General features: G+C 41.2%; 1 long non-coding RNA gene across 3 annotated transcripts; it reads left to right on the plus strand.

The window, feature by feature from the left end:
- The first annotated feature begins 7,716 nt into the window (after positions 1-7,716).
- LOC132534861 (uncharacterized) lies at positions 7,717-18,946 on the plus strand. Of its 3 annotated transcripts, none has more exons than XR_009546602.1 (3): positions 7,717-8,265; positions 15,868-16,475; positions 17,157-18,946. It is a non-coding gene; the product is annotated as an uncharacterized LOC132534861 (long non-coding RNA). The 3 variants fall into 3 exon arrangements; XR_009546600.1 differs by lacking the exon at positions 7,717-8,265 and adding an exon at positions 14,305-14,839 and having other exon boundaries at positions 15,811-16,475; XR_009546601.1 differs by lacking the exon at positions 7,717-8,265 and adding an exon at positions 14,305-14,839.
- Positions 18,947-19,388: the final 442 nt, after the last annotated feature.

Consider the following 19,388-nt stretch of genomic DNA (forward strand, 5'->3'; position numbering starts at 1 on the left):
TCTTTTTTTTTTTTTTTTGCCTCCAGGGTTATCACTGGGGCTCGGTGCCTGCACTATGGATCATAGCCTAGAGCCTATTTTTTCTCTTTTGTTGTCCTTGTTGTTTATCATGGTTGTTATTATTATTGTTCTCATTGTTATAGTTGCTGGATAGGACAGAGAGAAATCAAGGAGGATGGGGAAGACAGAGAGGGGAAGAGAAAGACAGACACCTGCAGACCTGCTTCACTGCCCATGAAGTGACCCCCTTGCAGGTGGGGAGCCAGAGGCCCCAACTGGGATCCTAACATTGGTCCTTGTGATTTTTCATGTATGCTTAACCCACTGTAATACCGCCCAGCCCCCCTCAAACACATTTTAATGTTTTCCAAAAGACATGGGTTTACTCAAACCTGTTGGCCTCCAAGTTCAGTTGAATTTCCAGTATTGAGGTCTCTCTTTGGATGTGAAGACACAAGATGTTGTACAATCCATTGTACCATGGCCACATGGGCAGAACTGAGACGCCGTGACCAACCATTGGCTCTCTGTCTTTATGTTCATCATCCTTTTCTTCAATTCCAACTCCTGCATTGTGCAAATGCATGCTGGGAATAGGCACAAGGCTTGAAGTGGGAGTTCTCAGGGATAGTATCACGGGTCTGATCCCTAGCATTAGCCCCAGTCCTCCCTTGGTCTCTGCCCTAACTTCTCTTGGTTAGGCTTAAAGCATAGTGGTCACCACAAACATTACTAAAATGATTAATGAAGGGCATTTTGTGAGTAGACCCAATTTAGGATCTCAAAGCAATGGAATTAATGACTGGAGTGAAGAAAATCAAGGGAGTTGGGCGGTAGTGCAGCGGGTTAAGTGCAGGTGGCGCAAAGCTCAAGGACTGGTGTAAGGATCCCAGTTCGAGCCCCCTGCAGGGGAGTCACTTCACAGGTGGTGAAGCAGGTCTGCAGGTGTCTATCTTTCTCTCCCCCTCTCTGTCTTCCCCTCCTTTCTCGATTTCTCTCTGTTCTATCCAACAATGATGACATCAATAACAACAACAATAATAACTACAACAATAAAACAGTAAGGGCAACAAAAGGGAATAAATAAATATTAAAAAAAAAGAAAAAAATCAAGTTCCTAATGCCTTAGCAGAAGAAAAGTCACGTAGAATGCCACCTCCGGCTACTAACACTACAGACTATGAAGAAGTACTTGAACCGCAGTAGTTAAACAAAGGTGAACTCAGTGGTGTAGATTTCTCAGATGAGCAGGAAAAGGTGTGTCTGAATCTCCATGCCCAGTACTGAGACAGAACATGCCACCCCACCGGCAAGGAAAATACTCCTTATTCCTTCACACATTATCTCCTCTTTTGATCAGTTGTCTGCTCTCTAATCAAAATCAACCTCAGCTTGACACAGCTAGTTGGAGGTCATGAATGCTCTGCCCTTCATGAAGAAGGACACTTGCCACCCTCTCTGCCCTCTCACTTTGGGGGTCTATGACCTCCACGTAGGCACCTGTTTCTCAGGATTTCCCCTCTTCACAAGGAAACTCATTCCATCTTTAACTCCTGAAAAAAAATCTCTCCAGTTAAGAGCCCAAATCTCCTTCCCTGTCATCTCTTTTCACTTTCCAGTATTTGAAGACAGAAAGGGAAGAGGAAAAAAAAAAATCAAAGTCTCCTCCCATCTCTTTTTCACATGTTTTAACTGTCACCCTTTTATTATTTCTCGAGTCAGTTCTATGGTATGTTAAGCATTAATATAAGGAAAATAAAAGACGATCATTTTTTAATTAAATATAGAGTTAACTCGCCAACTTGGATGCACACACCATTCTCTGGAAGATCACAGAGGAGTTGAATAGCTGCTGGAAAAGGACAGTGAAGTTCTTTATAGCTGAGGAAGATGAAAAGGATATTTCCAGCAGGGTGGGGGCTTGAGATGGCTTCAGCTTAAAAGGACATGGAGTAACCAAGACCAGATTTAAACAACACTGGAGATTAAAATGATTGGGTGTGGGTGCTGGGGAGATAATTATGTCTTAAAACAATTACCCTGGCTATGAAGCAAAATTAGCATAGTCCTTTCTAATTTAAACGTGGTGAAAGTGGCTGAGCAGAACAGCAGAAAATTACAAGGCTTACAACACAGGCTTTGGTTAAAGTGATGGCAATTGGATTATTTGAGCTTTTTTTTTTTTTCTGCTGATGGCAGCGATTAGAAAGTTACCTATAAGTGGCTTGGAGGGGAAGAGTGGATGGGATCAGAAAAAAGGGGACAATTATGTATAAATGTGTACAGATAGTTGTAGAGATGATGGTTGGCCCGTGTCTATAACCTTAGGGGAACTGTGGTGACTTGCAGTGGGGAGACCGAAGATTCAGAACCCTGGCAATGGGAACGGAGTGGATTTATACCCCTGTTGACATGTAATTTTATAAATCCATATTAAATCACCAAAAAAATTTTAAAAAGATATTAACTGTTTAATGCTAGGTGAGGGTTTACTTTGCTGGCAGTAGAGAGTTAGTACATATTTCAGATGGGCTTTGTGTATGTTGCTTTTTACCGAGTCTAGATTTGTTCAGTTTTAATTTTCATTTATCAATCATAGATTCATTCTATTTGTATAATATCTTCTGCCTTTTTTTTCTTCCTTCTTTCTTTCTTCCTGCCTTCTTTTCCTCAGCCCTCCCTTCCCATGTTTTTGCTTTCTTCTCTGAATCTCAGGGAAGAATGAGAAAAGTCTTAGGGTTGGATTTTTTTTTTTTATAAGAACATCTTTCCAATGTGTCTCTTTTCTTATAGGACAATATCTCAAGGATCCATTTGCTACAGATTCATTTCCAATTAAAACTTCCCTGAGCTGCATGGCCATCTTTGGTTCACTCTGCAACCTTGTTTTTTTGTTTTGTTTTCCACTGTTATATCCCTATCACTGACTTACTGAATTATTTTGTACTTTCTCATGTTGCTTACTTTTTATGTACAAGGCTTCACTAGGCTAATCCATCTTGTATTACCCACCTTCCTTTTCCTCAGATGAAGTAAAATGAATCCTTACAGAACAGATTGCATGATTCAAGGGTCAATGACCATTGTATCTATGGGCAAAGTCAACAAAGAGACTCAGAAGGAGAGTGAACACTAATCAACACCGAATGTTTAGGTGAATTATAGGCAACACAATTTAAAAGAAAAGAAAAACATTTTCGCTAAGTTTCTTAACACAGACAATATAATATTTCAGTCCAGGTGAAGCTTTTGTCCCAACAAGAAGACAACAGTAGCATAATGGCCTCTAGCAACAGACCTTCCCAGGGCTTGGTGACCAGAATGTCTCCTGACATTGTCACACACCACAGGGGGAAATCACCCCCTCATGGAGAACCACTGATATGCCCCAATCTTAAAATAGCACCTCAACTGAAAGGGGAAAGGAGAGCATGCTAACCTTAACAGGACTTGAATGTCTGCTACAAAAGTTCAGTTATTGGCAATGCGGTTTACAATGAATTGGCCCAATTAGAAATAGTGTGTTGAGATGGTATACGCAGATAGTATATAGCTATCACCTATATAATATAGGAGGTTATTTTTCTGTGATGCTAAGAGGTCTGGAGAAGGATCTTTAGAGGACCCCATAGTACAGTCAGGGGCTGGATCAACATCCTTCCTTTTGTCCTCTTATCCCTAAAGCTTCCCAAGAGTGGGGCATCATGCCAACTGTGATGCCAATCTGAGTTGTTTCAGTTCTAAAGTCAAAACAAAGGCAGAAACCCATAGAGTGGAAAGAAAAAACTTTTCCAGACAATCTCACAATGATGTAGAAACTAGATGGCAAGAGAGGACGTACATATTTTTTTAGAGAAAGTATTGTCTATTACTTTGAAAGTTAAAAAAAAAAAAGAATGCATATTGGGTTCACGAATAGCAATTTCCTTTTTTTTTTTAATGATTCTATTTTATATCCAGACAAACACTTTGAAACACTAAGGGATGGACACTGTGTCAGGCACTGTAAATAACAAAATGCAGAATGAATGTCGTTGTCAGGAAGCAGGTCATCTATAGGGGTAAAAACATATTACACAATTAATTAAGCCACGGATGAATAAATTACAACCATTACGAATGCCACAAGTACACAGAGGCAACTCTGAGCACCTGGAGGCAAGGCCTTCCTGTTTCCTCAAAGTTTACAAGTGTAATTTCCTATAATATGTGCTTAAAAAAACTTTGAGGACAGATAGACTGTCTGATTGAGGCTGAATCTGGTTGCTATTGAACACACAGAAATTCATAGGAATTTCTGACATTAAAAATGCATAGATTTTATTATTTAAGTTATTTATTTCAATATTGATTTACTTATTATAGGATAGAGACAGAGAGAAATCAAGGGGAGGGGAAGAGAGAGAGACAGACAGAGAGACACCCACGGCACTGTTCCACCACTCATGAAGCTTCCCCCGTGCAGGTGGGGACCAGGGTCCTTGTACACTATAATGTGTGTACTTAACCCGGTGTGCCACTGCCAGATCCCAAAGCACAGCTTTTAAGTCCAGTCATTTCCATAACATTTCCTATGATTGGTTTATTGAGATTTGCAGAGTTGGGGCCTTACACATACACAATTGTCCTGTGCCCAGAATGGCTTTTTCATCTCGAGAGTCACAGAGCGAGGGAGAAGTGGCATAGCATTAGAGCCTTCCCTGGTGGATTAGGGCTTGTCTTGCTGTGCCTAGCTAGAGTGCGGGACACCTGCAGGATAAGGCATGTGTCCTACTGCAGGACTCATTCCCTCCAGCTCTCCATGACTTTTTAGCTTCTTAGATTGTTGTGTTAAGTCCAGGTTGAAAAACAAAACAAAACAAATAAACAACAACAACAAAAACCACTAGGATAAGCAAAATTCAGCAGCAAAATCTAGATTGCTGTTATTCTCCATTATTAATTGAATTCACCTTCTTTGATATTTGCACCAGAAGGGACAACTGCTCCAATGTTTCACTTACTCAATTGCGTCTGTAGTAAATTAATGTAAAATTTTGCTCAACAACTTTACAACCTGGGTGGCACAAAAAACAAAACGGAACTCAACTGTTTCTCTAGAATCTCTTTAGAATCTAGAATAATTATTTTTAATTATACACACACACATACACACACACACACATACACACACACACACACACACACATATATATATAATTTTGAATTTGCTTCCTATGTAAATAAACTCTGTGGTAGGTGAACCATTTGAAGTTGTCTTAGAGGAATCTAGAAATCAATGCATTTGGGGTGTAAACACATTCATTTCAACCATATTAACCTTAAATATCACTCTGATTTATACAGTGCTGAAGCTTACCCCAGCTCACAAACTCATCCAGAGACACATAAATAAGAGACTGTCAAGAACATCCCCATTATTATCCAGTACCATCCAGTCAGTTCAGAAAACAATAACAATTGAAATATGTCTGTACTAGAGACACCTTCCTTTTATTGCCTTAAAAGATATTTCTCTGTGGCTTTCATGGGCTACAAAAGAGGAATGGCAAACTCAGATTTTTTTTCTGTTTCTTCTGTGAGTCTAAACCAGCCAGATTTCTCATAGGACTGGTCTAAGTAAAACCCTACTCCAAGATGCTGTTGTCCCACTACAGCTCAAAAGCCATTAAAAGTCTTAAAGACCACACAGTTCTTAACATCATCATCATTATGTGGTTTAATCTCTAGTCATTAAATTGGCAACAAAATTCATCTCCCCCCCAACTAAAAACAATCAAATAAATTTTAGTTCTAAAAACACAATCTAAGTTAAATGACTGACATACTGCTGACTATTTAGAGTTAAGAATGAATTTTGCGCATAGACATTACAATTTACTCATGTTTGAATGTTCTTGGGAATCAACAGTCTGAAGATATTAAGAAAATTATTTGTGCAGCTCATAAAAATTAGAGACAACTAATTAAGACAGTGTGGCAATTGGAAGTGGTTATTAGTGAAAGAAGTTTGTTATGAAGGTTATGTATATTGAGCAATATTTACACTCATATATATTCATATTCACAGAATTGATTCTGTTTCTCCTTGCCTACAAAGGTGTTGGAGTGTGTGACTGGTATATTGCTTGTATTATTATTATTATTATTATTGCTTTATTAAATGGTTTCTTGGCATACTGTGTTACTAACACTGTTAGTGTCAAGCCATAAAAGGGCAGTTGGGCAGTGTCTGACAGATAATATTGGTGCTTATTTTAACATATTATGCATTTCCTCGAGCTGGTCTTTCAGACTGAAGACCCATGGGGACGAAACTTCAGGTCCAGATCAACAGTGCAAATGAGGAGAGAAAGTTCTGGTTCAGATCATGCTAGTTGAAATTGTCAAGCTCTCTGTTATCTCTCTGAGTCCTCAAATAAATCAGCTGTTTCCCTATAGATCCCTGTGTCCTTTTCATTGGAGAATGGTCTCAGCACTAGGTCCTATGATTGTGTGTGTGTTGTATATGCACAATACAGGTTTTTTGGGTTTTTTTTGCCTCCAAGGTTATTGCTGGGGCTCAGTGCCTGCACGGTGAATCTACTGCTCCTGAAGGCTATTTTTTCCCCTTTTGTTGCCCTTGTTGTTTTAGCCTTGTTGTGGTTATTATTATTGTTGTTGTTGTTGGATAGGACAGAGAGAAATTGAGAAAGAAGAGGAGACAGAGAGGGGGAGAGAAAGAGAGATACCTGCAGACCTGCTTCACTGCCTGTGAAGTGACTCCCCTGCAGGTGGGGAGCTGGGGGCTTGAACCGGGATCCTTACACCAGTCCTTGCACTTTGCGCCATGTGCGCTTAACATGCTGCGCTACCGCCTGACTCCCAGTTTTGTTTTGTTATCTTAATTTTTTAATGTTATTTATTATTTATTTATTCCCTTTTGTTGCCCTTGTTGCTTTTTTTTTAATTGTTGTAGTTATTGTTGTTGTTATTGATGTCATCGTTGTTGGGTAGGACAGAGAGAAATGGAGAGAGGCGGGGAAGACAGAGAGGGGGAGAGAAAGATAGACACCTGCAGACCAGCTTCACCGCCTGTGAAGCGACTCCCCTACAGGTGGGGAGCCAGGGGCTTGAACCGGGATCCTTAGCCCGTCCTTGTGCTTTGCACCCTGTGTGCTTAACCTGCTGTGCTACCACCCGCCTCAGTTTATCCATAGCAGATACTTGTAACAGGAACTACTAATAATGATTGCTTTCTTCAGGTAGCCCTGACATTTGTTCAAATCAATTACAGTATGTGATACTGTGGCCAACATTCCAAGGAAGAGACTTGCTTCACTTATGTCTTACTGTGAAAAGCCTCTCCAGTTTGTATTATGGCAATGGGAGAACTCCAGGCAGGGGTGAGTCAGAACATCCTGGTGTGGAAACAGCTTAATGAAAACAGCATGTCTTCCCAATGCCCTTCAACAGTTTCTAGAACAGACGTTTCAGAAGAGGAGTATTCTGATGTCTCACATTGACTGCACTCTAACCGGGGAGCGCAGTGCAGTCTGAGAGATCTCTAGACATGGCACCGCACATTTCGCCTGTGAATACGCACAGATTGAGATCCAAGGACGTTCAATCATCTCTTTGCAGCCCGTGTTGACGAGCCTCCCTATGGCGAGCTTACTGGGTCCCCGGATGAACATGTGCATGGTGAACACAGGCAAGTTCATGATCTTTGTTTTCCTCACTATGCACCCTGCTACTGGTATGTATTTCTTAATGCATGTGTTCATCTGCGTAGCTTAGGGGAAGAGAAAGCTGTACATAAAACCAGATTATCTTTTAGAGCACTCCAGGGTTAGTTTCATTCCCTCCCCCCTCTTCTTTTTATGAAGAAAATGACAGGCGACATAAAATGACAGCCCTTAAAGAAGAAGATGCATGAAATGAAACAAGCCCAGCTTTCAGAAGAGACGCACAACGCACACCAGGCAGGCCTCCAGCTTAGCAGGAGGGCTGAGGGGTAAAACAGGCACTGCGTGCCCACCACGGGTCTCTCTTCAGTGCTTAAAGAGAGATAAAAGTGGTCTTGAAAGTGAATGAAGTTGACTCTCAAAAAGTGGGTGTTAGATGTTGAATATTTAATTCACTGATAAAAGGGACCTGATTTCCTGCACACGGCTGCCATAAATAAAGAAGAAGAGGGAAAAAAGAAGAAGAAGAAGAAGCCCATCTTAAAAGAGAAGCAATGAGCAGAAACTGACCTTTCTGTGAGCAAGCTGATGAGAGAAGGTATTTGGTTAATCCCAGCTGTCTCTGATTGGCCAGAGAGCACGGTGTTGAAAATGTCTCCATCTGGGCTAATCTGCTCTCAGTTGGATGAGCTGAGGCCTTCAGAGTTAACCTGACATTTAACAATAATTACCCTTTCGAATGACCCTGGCCCAATCGCCTGCTCTCTTAGAAATCTCTCTCTTTTTGTGTGCATGCTCCAAACCCCTTGACTTTTGTGTTAGAGATGGGGGGGGGGGGGGAAGAAGAAGAAGAAGATGAGACGAGATCTATCGTGCATGTGTGTGTGTGTAAACACAGAGGGGTGTGTGCTTGTGTGTTGGTGGGTCTCTGTATTATATAGAAATGTTTGTGCTACATGTGATTACAGGGTGGAGAGGGGGTGGATCTCAGACTGGTAATGAGGCCTGATTTAATGACTCCATTTTGCTGTCCAGGATCCTGCAGTTTGTCAATGCCTTGCACGATTAAAAAGAGCAGAGGGATAACATTGCCAATTAAAGTGGGGCAGCATTTGTTTACTGTCTGTTTTATGAAAGTCAAAGTTCCTATCTGGTCTTGCTCAAGCACTTGAGTGTCCCTTATCAGACGCCAGGAGAAACGGTGCATGAAAAGAAGTTCAGACAGAAAAACCCAAGTTCAGGGGCCGGGGAGGCTAACTATAGATGAAATGTGGCCCTTCCTTTCCTTTTTCTTTTCTTTTCTTTCCTTTCCTTCTCTTCTCTTTTCTCTTCTTTTCTTTCTTTCTTTTTACTTGAGGCTGGTTTCATTTTTTCTTAGAAAGGTCATTGTGATAAAACAAAAACACATCTTGGATAGAAAAATCCATTCTGGGGTTTTATTTGCTTAAGAAAAAAAATAATAAAATTCCATTCTCATTCTATACCTGTATTTTTCCAGGGTTTCCCTCTCAGAGGTCACTGTCACACAAGAAGAGTTTCTGACACCAATATTAATAACTTTATTAATAACCAAGCTCACTTGGATAGTGCGCTGCTTTGCTATGTGTCCAGCGCCACCCTGGTTTAAGCCACAGCTTGGAAGGTATCATAGTCTTTCCACTCTCTTGCTCTGCCTTTGTCTCTCTGTCTCTATCTTAAAAAAAAAAGATTAGTTAATAAGGAGCTTCTAGAAGGCTAAAGGTTTGTGTTGGACACAGAAGTTCATGTATGTGTCCTACCCTTGGCCAAAGTATCAGCCCTATTTAGCTTAAGAGAAATGATCCTTGAAGCAGGAATTCCTTTAAACTATGATATTTGCTATTTTTGTCCACCCTAAGTTCCACAAGAATGATTTTTTGAGTATTTCTCCCAACCTCCTGTGTAACTAATACAGGGGGGAGAACGAGTAGAAAAACAGATGGAGTCATCTGGATGCAAGATGTGCCGCTGGCTTCCTCCTCCACTGTGTGCTGTTTGAAGATGGTTGTCTGGGCTCATGCCAAAACAACAACAACAACAACAACAACAAACACAAGACCCTGTTCCCTTGCAAGTTCTGTAAGGTTCAGGGATCTCAAGTCCCACTTGTTTATAATCTGGGGATTTAAAAAAAAATTAGTATTTTTATTAAAAGTTTTTAGTATTTTTATTATCTTTATTTATTTACTGAATAGAGACATCCAGAAATCGAGAAGAAGAGGGATGCAGACAGGGCGAAAGACAGAGAGACGCCTGAAGCACTGTTTCACCACTTATGAAGCCTTCACCTTGCAGGTGGTGGGTGACCAGAGGCTTGAACCTGGGTCCTTTTGCACGGTAACATGTGCACTCAACCATGTGCACCACCATCTGGCCCTCGGGGATTTTTTTTTCCTTGAAATAATCCCCTGAATCATCTATCACTATACTTTTCTACTTTCTATGATGTGAATCAACTTGCCAGATTTTTTTTTCTTTCACAGTGCAAATCCTAACACTGGTCTCCGTGTTCACTTCACGGGGCTCTGCCATGCTTTCAGCTGCAACCAGAACACCACCCAAAAGAGGACTGTGTCAGGATTCACAAAGGTAGCACGATTCCCCACACCTAAATGTCATGCTGCTTATTTTCAGTTATGGGCATTTGATTAACAGTATATGATAGAGAGGATTTCTCTGAACTTCACTCATCTATCCAAACATGAATCCTTCAAAAAGAACATCATACCCAACAATCTCTTCGTGGGGAATTTGACTTACCCGGGACAACTGACTCATCACCTGAGAGGGGACTCGAAGTGGACACCACATACGTACAAACATACGAATGTGAAGGAAAAAAAATGTCAACCTCTATCTAAGATTGTGGGAGAACCATAGTGGCTATCTATAGGGGTGGGGATGGGGACACAGACCTTTTGATGACATAAGTGGTGGCAAAAAAGCCTACACTGTAAGTTATGACTCAATAAAGCTCTAAAGTTAAAAAAAAATAGAAAAGTCATATCTTTCTGGTTTTTTTTTTTCCATTTTATTGAATGAACAGACAGAAGTTGAGAGGGCAGAGAGGACAGAGAGAAGTTGAGAGGGCAGGGGAGACAGAGAGACACCTGCAGATCTGCTTCACCGTTTGTAAAGCTTTCTCCCTGCAGCTGGGGAGTGGGGGTTTGAACCTGGATTCTTGCATGGGTTCCTGCACTTCGTACTGTGTACACTTAACTGGGTGTGTCACAGCCTGGCCCCATTTTTCTGTTTATTTGTTTGTTTTGTTTTTGCAAAATTGTGTCCTGACTTTTCTGATAGGCCAATATGAAATCTCCCATCTAATCTTGCATGTCTCCAACAGTTCTCCTTTTTTAAAGAAAGAAGAAAAAATCACTTAATTCTCTATAAAGAGGTCAACTATGGTGCTGTGTATTCCTGAATGCGGCAGCTACAACTGAGTTCCTCATGTTTCCTGGTAGGGCCCATGAGCCAGGAGGTGCACATATGACTACACAGCTGCTTCTTTTTCTCTTGCAAAGCTCTCTTTTTATCCTACCTGTCTCAGCTGAGAACTCCCAAGGGTAGAGGGAAAACTATCCTATAGCCCCCCTGCCATAGCCAGGTCTCTCCTCTCCCTGCTACGGCTGCGTTCTTAGCACTGTGGAATTTATTTCCGTTTTAATGTACAGATAGGCTTTTTTCCCCTCCCTAGATGTCCTGAGCAGGCTTCTTCCTTAGTTATGTGACTCTGATATGTGAAACATGATACCCAGGTCAATGAAAGCCCTGTGAGCCTCAGCAGAAACTGTTAGTTTTACTTAAATTTGCAGTTTACCTAGAATTAGAGATGGCTGAGAAATGGTCTTTTTAAATTTTTTTTTTTTTTATCTCATAAACCCATTTTGAGGCAAGCCAAAAAAAAAGTCAGAGGCAAGCTTTTTTTGTTTGTCCTTATCAAGTGAGATCCTTCCTTCACCCGGGTCCTCATTCTTTTTTTTTTTTTTCCCTAAGGAAAATTAATGAATGTATATCTTGTGATTCAGGAATGGTGAGAACATGGTCCCAAGTGGAAAAAAAAAAAAGCCAAGAAGATGCTGTAAAGGGTGGGGGGGGGGGGGGCGGGGATGAGCCTATGGGCTGGAGGACTACCACCAGGCCGTCCTCAGCAGCTCACACTTGTTGTAGGACAGTAGCTGTGCTGGCAGTAGGCTGGGTGGACAGTGACACTGAACTCTGAGCCCCATAAATCAGGGATGTCTCAGAACTGTTGCCTTAGGGTAGAGTCCTTGTTACAGAAAATTACCTGAAACCTAAACTCTTAAGTTTGCCATTGAAGGTTTTTTTTTTTTTTGGGGGGGGGGAGGATTGATTAATGGTTTACAGTCAACAGTAAATGCAGTAGTTGGTACATGTGTAAAATTTTTCTCAGTTTTCTGCATAATACTCTAACCCCCCACATAGGTGGTCCTCCTCCATCAGGCTCCAGGATCTGAATCCTTCCCAGAGTCCTTTACTTTGATGTGATACACCAAACCCAGTCCTAGCTTTTCTGTGTGTTTTCCCTTCTGTTTTTATTTTTTAATTTCTTCCCATGAGTGAGGTCATCCCATATCCATGCTTCTCTTTCTGGTTTATCTCACTTCACATGATTCCTTCAAGCTGCTTCCAAGATGGGGTGAAGAAGGTGAATTCACCCTTATCTCATTCTTTTTAAATATATATTTATTTATTTTCCCTTTTGTTGCCCTTGTTGTTTAACATTGTTGTGGCTATTGATGTCATTGATATTGGATAGGACAGAGAGAAATGGAGAGAGGAGGGGAAGACAGAGAAGGGGAGAGAAAGACAGATACCTGCAGACCTGCTTCACCGCCTGTGAAGCGACTCCCCTGCAGGTGGGGAGTAGGGGCTTGAACCCCTTATCTTATTCTTAACCCAAGATCTGGATCCCTAGCCTGTCCTGTTTACACACATGAACTGTGGCATATGTCATTAAATTTAGTCTTTTTCTTTTGCTGCTGTGATGCCAATTTGTTTGCTTATCAGCCTGAGAAGAACCTGAGAGGTGAGGAGATTTTCCCATATGCCCCAACAACAATAGTTAGATTCTATATTTTTCAATTATTTTATTTTGTTCATTATTTATTTATTTATTTATTTAGTTAGTTAGTTTGAATAAAGACTGAGAAAATGGAGAGAGAATGGGAGATAGAAAGGGAGAGAGGTGAGGGAAACACCTGTGGCATTTATTCACAGCTCTTGAAGCTTCCCCCACACTCTGCAGGTGGGGACTGGGGGCGTGAACTCTGGTTCTTGCGCACTGTAATGTGTGCGCCTAGCCAGCTGAGCTGCCATGGGGGCCTAGATTCTATGTTAGAGTCATACAGAATGAGAATGTTTTTACTTCTCTTCTCTGGAATACCTCTGAAAATAATAAATAATAATGATAATAATAGCAACAACAATAATTAGCACGACTTCACTTTTTTCTAGAGTCAACTCCCCCAAATATTCTAATCTCTCAATAACGTGATAGTGATATTTGTTGTTTGGAACTATTAACCGGTCTCTATTTTTTAAAACAGAAGTGCCTTTGCATAAAACACTGGCTGAAAGTATCCCTCTGGCATGCTCAGAACCTTCCTTTCTGAAAGTCTAACTCCAGAATAAACCATCTGAGTTGAGTATGAAATGCTGGCAAGCTTACTGGCTGTATTGTAACAGTTGGAAGATCTCCAAAATGGAAAACATATCTGCTAAATCGGCCTTACCACACAAGTCCTCAAATTCCATAATAACAACAACAACAAAATCACCGAAGGGTATGATCTCCAAAATAAAGTCTCCCTTAAAAATATATATACAGATTGCTCAACAAATTGTTTGGCTTCGTATGTTAACTCTCTTTTCAATCACCAGGTTCCAGATGCCACCAGGATGCTGGCCAGGCTTCCCTGGACTGAAGATCCCACCAATGTGTCCTGGAGCTCAGCTTCCCCAGAGACTAGGGAAAGATAGAGGCAGACTGGGAGTATGGACCGACCAGTCAATGCCCATGTTCAGCGGGGAAGCAATTACAGAAGCCAGACCTTCTACCTTCTGCAACCCTCAATGACCCTGGGTCCATGCTCCCAGAGGGCTAGAGAATGGGAAAGCTATCATGGGAGGGGGTGGGTTATGGAGATTGGGTGGTGGGAATTGTGTGGAGTTGTACCCCTCCTACCTTATGTTTTTGTTCATTAATTCTTTCTTAAATAAAAAATTTAAAAAATTAAAAAATATATATATATACATTGTGTTCTGGGCCAGGTGTTAGCAAACGTGGCTGAGCACATGCATTACAGTGCACAAGGACCCAGGTGGGAGCCTCCAGTCCCCACCTGCAAGGGGAAAGCTTTGCGAGTGTTAAAGTAGAGCTGCAGGTGTCTCCCCCAGTGGGGGAGAAGTGACAGTAGGAGGACGACCAGCGGGCTCTGAACTCCAGCTCTATGAGGACCCAGAGAGAGAGGAGGGAAAAGGAAAGGCCATTTGGATATAGTACTAGGGTTATGTGTAGCTTAGAGGGGGAGAGAGGATGGGACCTGGAAGGAAAAGAGGGCAATTATGTACAGATGTAGACAGATATTTGTAGAGATGACAGTTAACCCACGTCTGCGACCTTCAGAGAACTGCTGTGACTTGCAAGGGAGGGACTGGGGATTCAGAACTCTGGTGGTGGGCACAATATGGAATTATATCCCTGTTCACATGGAATTTTGTAAATCAATATTAAGTCATTAATTTTTTTTTTAAAAAGGAAAGATTAAAAAAAGAGAGAGAGAGAAATTGCAGCTGCCAGTTTGGGTGACCAGACATTTTCTCTGCAAGGTTTTCTGTTCTGCTTTAGAACCACGGTCTGTCCAGCTAGCACAGTTGAACTTGCTTTGCTTCAACTGACTACCTTTCCCAAACTGTACTGGAGTTTCTGAAAAGAGATCTCTTCACACCACTGCATTTTCTACTTTCACTGTCAATTAGTAATGGCTGCCAAAGTTGGGCAGGGCAGAAGAATTGGAGCACTGCCCTTGAGAAAAATGCCATGATAAAATATTACCAGAGGAGCATATGTCATCAAAGATAACAAGATAAGAAAAAGCAGTTTTTCTCCCAGCAAAAACATATGTTCCAAGGTATGATAATTGCTTAGATATACATAGCTAGACCATGGACTTGAGCAACTGGACTAATGGAAAGGAAATAAACAATAGACCCTGGCATTATTTGAGATTAGGAAATTAACTCCACGTAGGTCATGAGTGATGTCAGCTTTCATAAGCGGATTCCACTCTTCTGATACACTTCAGATGTCTTATCCGTATGTTTGATTAAGGCGTTTTAATTATTCATCACAAACCATCTATGAGGTCCATTGACAGGTGAAGTGTGGTCTGGCTTTTAGGGTATTTTAGGCTCTTAGTTCACTCTCAAGGGCCACTAGGCAAACCCCAATAGACCAATAAACCCTTCTTGCAGACAACACCCAGTCACAATCTATATGGCAAAGACATGCACACATTAGTGACTCATCTCTGCCATGCTATTTTCTCTGTAGCATAATAAAAATAGTTAATTCAATCACACTAGAATGTCTATCAGTAACTGTAGAGGGAGAAATGGCCCCCTTTAAAGCTATGTGGCAGAGGCAAAACTCCCTGTGAAATTCTTCTGCAGTGAGTGTGCCTTGATTTAGAAGGAACTTTATCTCTCTCTCTCTCTCTCTCTCTCTCACACACACACACACAAACACACACACCCCTCCCTGATGATGGTGTGTGTGTGTGTGTGTGTGTGTGTGTGTGTGTGTGTGTGTGTTTTAAGTCACCCAGACCTTGTCTTTTCCGTAATGTCATAATCAGTGAGCTGAGAGCAAGGTTGCTGATAATTGTTCTTTATGTTGCTCTTTGTTTAGTATCTGATTCAATACATCTTTGTGGACACCATTTCATCACCTTCTTAGTAACAGAGGTGAAGAAAATCAATGGCAATCAGATTACCTTGTTAACAGAAAGGCTAAAGGGCCAGTGTGTTAAGTTCACAGTGCATCACCTTTCATTTAAAACATTTCACTTTTTTAATTATTTATCTTTATTATTATTTATAGCACCCTGCACAGTGCCTTTCCTAACACAGAGTGTGGCCTTGCATCCATCTTCTGCAGAGCCAAGCATTCCTGCCACATCCCAGGCTAGGTCGGGGACCCCAGTGTGGGATGATAAAAAGCCAGCGGAGAGCCCAGTGCTGCCACTTCCCACAAAGTGCTTGGGTCTAGTCCCAGAGGACCCCGGTTACAAGGCTCATCCTGAGATCTGAATTGTCATACTGTACTGTGTCTATTGTCCTGTTTGTTATTTACTGTTGGTTCTTATTAAGATCACTGTTATTATCGACAGACAGCAGACTTGAGCCGCCAGCCATGGGAGGGATGTTTTAATATGCCCGAAGAACAAAAGATCTCAATGGGGGACTTCCAGGTGAGAGACAAGCTATGGTACTGCACAGGCCTGAACAATGGGGACGGATGCAGGGGAGTCATACACAGAGGTTTAGGTGATTACTGAAAGAGGAAATGCTTTGAAGAACAGGTGGGCATGGCAGAGGGTTTTGAAAATGGAGAAGGATGTTAATGCTATTGCAAACATGTTATTGTTTGAGCTTAATGGATGATTCAACAGCACACTGAAGAAGAAAAAGAAGAAAAAAAAAAGGCATACACACTCCTTGGACCTAAAATTCTAAGAGGAACCAAAAGATATAAAAGGCATTTGGGTAAGAGGACAATTTCATTTCATATTGGCTGGAAGGCCAATATAGGGAGTGATTATTGCTTTCCCTTCCTTAAATGGCAAGAGAGCTGAGCCCCACAGGAAGATTTGCATGTGTTCACTTGGGTTTCCTTGACCTTGAGTTCTTGCTTCTGTAGCTGTAGATATTGAGAACTCCTAGGAACACTTGGAGACAGGAGCTTGGCTGAGTCTGGGGGATGCACAGAGGAGGCTGCTAGTGTAGACTTTGTTAGGAGTGCTGTGAGAATCAGCAGAAAGATGTTTCGACATCTCATGGCTTGTTGACAGCAACTGCCATCACTTGTCCATCGTGCAGTCAACCTCAGGATATGGTGGGTATTTCCTGAGGAGTGTAGTGTGAACTCTGGACAGGTAGCACAACTTCACGTGATAATGGGAGTCTGATCTCAGTTGAAAAAGTAAAGTCCACAGCTTTCCTGGCCTATTCTCAACTCAGACATCATCTCCTCAGACAATATTTTCAGCCCATCTGCATGTCAGCTGTTGGGCTCAGGCAAAGATAAGTAAAATTATGGGCCCCTTGGAATATACCTAAAATAACTTCTTCCAACTTGAAGACCCCAAATCTCACCTGCTATATTCTTACCTTTAGGTTCCTGATTATTTAACAAATTGTTCTTCTTTATATCTTAATGCTTTTCAGCCACCAGGTTCCAGATGTTACCATGTTGCCAACCCAACTTCCCTGGGCAGAAAATCCCACCAATGTGTCCTGGAGCCCTGATTCCCCCAAACCCTGCACCACTACGGAAAGAGAGAGACAGGCTGGACAATGCCCATGTCCAGCAGAGAGGCACTTACAGAAGTCAGACCTTCCATCTTTGCACCCCATATGATCCTCAGTCCACGCTCCCAGAGGGATAAAGAACAGGAAAGCTTCCAAGGAAGAAGATGTGATACAGAACTCTGGTGGTGGAAACTGTCTGGAATTATACCCCTCTGATCCCACGATCTTGTTGATCATTATTAACTCGCTAATGAAACAATAGAGAATCAGCTCCCCATCATGTCAGCCACTAGGATCATCTGACCTCAACTCATTTGACTGTCTCACCATCTGAAACTCAGCCAAGTTCTTGTCCCCAGAGACTTCTGAATGCCCTTGACTACTTGCAGGTGCAGAAGGCCAAGGAACCCCTGCGAACATATGGGAAACTTCTAATGGAGTTCAGATCTCATGAGCCCATGTATCTTGACAGTATAATTCACCATTAAAAAATTTAAAAATTCACCATTCTCTTTCTCTCCCTTTAAACTCCTTGAATGCAGAGCCATTTATTCTCCAATTATAATACAGTTCCCAGGTTTTTACCTGACTTTTGATGCTGGCAGAATATGTGTGCAAAACACTCTGAGGACATAGTTTACCAACTAAGTAAAAGGAAAAATACTGAGTACAAGTTATGGAGAACAAAGTACACCTTAAATTGATACTTAAATTCTTTAGAATTAACTTCAAAGCTATATATCTATCTATTGACAGTGGTGTGAATGATGCTTTAGGATGACTAATCAGATATATAGCAGCGTGAGATCTCATTGAGGAAAGAAAGCCCAAGATAATTACAGAAGTTAATGTGTGCCTTAAGTGCAAATGTGAATATGCAAATGAAAGAAAAATGAGGAGGAAGGAAGAAGTGATATTGCTCAGGAAATATCAAAATGTTCCTGCATTTTGGTTGTTTCAGGCAAGAGAGCACAGCTGTTTGTTGTATGTTACTTCCTCTCTGTTGGAAGTCAGAGTACTTTCTTTCTTTTTTAAAATTTATATTTCTTTATTTTCCCTTTTGCTGCCCTTGTTGTTTTTCATTGTTGTTGTAGTTATTGTTGTTGTTATTAATGTCGTTGTTGTTGGGTAGGACAGAGAGAAATGGAGAGAGGAGGGGAAGACAGAGAGGGGGAGAGAAAGACAGACACCTGCAGACCTGCTTCACTGCCTGTGAAGCGACTCCCCTGCAGGTGGGGAGCCGGGGGCTTGATCCTGGATCCTTACTCTGGTCCTTGCGCTTTGTGTCACCTGTGCTTAACCCGCTGCGCTACCGCCCAACTCCCCTCAGAGTACTTTCTAACCTGCCTTCTAGTCTAACTTTTTTTTTCCTGCTAGCATAACTGAATGCTAGTCCATTTTTCTTTCATGCTATAATAGGTCACAATGGTTATGACTATTTTGTCAATTTTTTGTAGTAGCAGGTCTGTCCTAATCTTTAGACAACTTGATAAGCTAGATAAAATATGTGGGAGAAAAAAGGCTTATTCTTCGGTGAACAGGGTTGTGGTTATATAAATGTCTTATGAGTGACACGGGTGGGGTATGATTCTATTGTCATATTATCATATTAGGCGAATGCTAATCCAAATCCTGTCATTTTTTATTAAATACATTTGATTTGCACCTTAAGGTTTCAAAAATTAAAATATCCTATAGTAAAAATTTGTCAACTTTTGGTTCACTTTTATGTATTCTAGCCAGTTATATTTTGAATGTTTATTTATCAAAAATATTAAAGACATTTGTTAAAGACCTAAGGGAAAGTAAAATACAGGAGAGGAAGAAAACAGAGGTGAATAATTGATTAAATCCAGCAGGGTCTTCATTTTTCATTCATTGATGTATGTTTAAGTATCCTTCAGTTTTAACTGAATTTCAGGTTGAGTCATATGTAACTATGAGGGCCCTCTTCACCGCAGAATCCCAGGGCTGGAGTCATTTCAATTAATTAAGTGTTGCTGAGGTTAGTAACGATTTTAGGCTACAAATGAAATTATTTCATGAAGTGGCAAGTTCCTTGTGTGTTTTCTCTTCCTTCATCTGGATTAAGGTAGGGAAAAATTGAATTTCTTCAATAGATTAAAAAGAACCTTATTCCTGGAATGA

This window comes from Erinaceus europaeus, chromosome 20 (genome assembly GCF_950295315.1).
Source record: "Erinaceus europaeus chromosome 20, mEriEur2.1, whole genome shotgun sequence".
Classification (NCBI taxonomy): Eukaryota; Metazoa; Chordata; class Mammalia; order Eulipotyphla; family Erinaceidae; genus Erinaceus; species Erinaceus europaeus.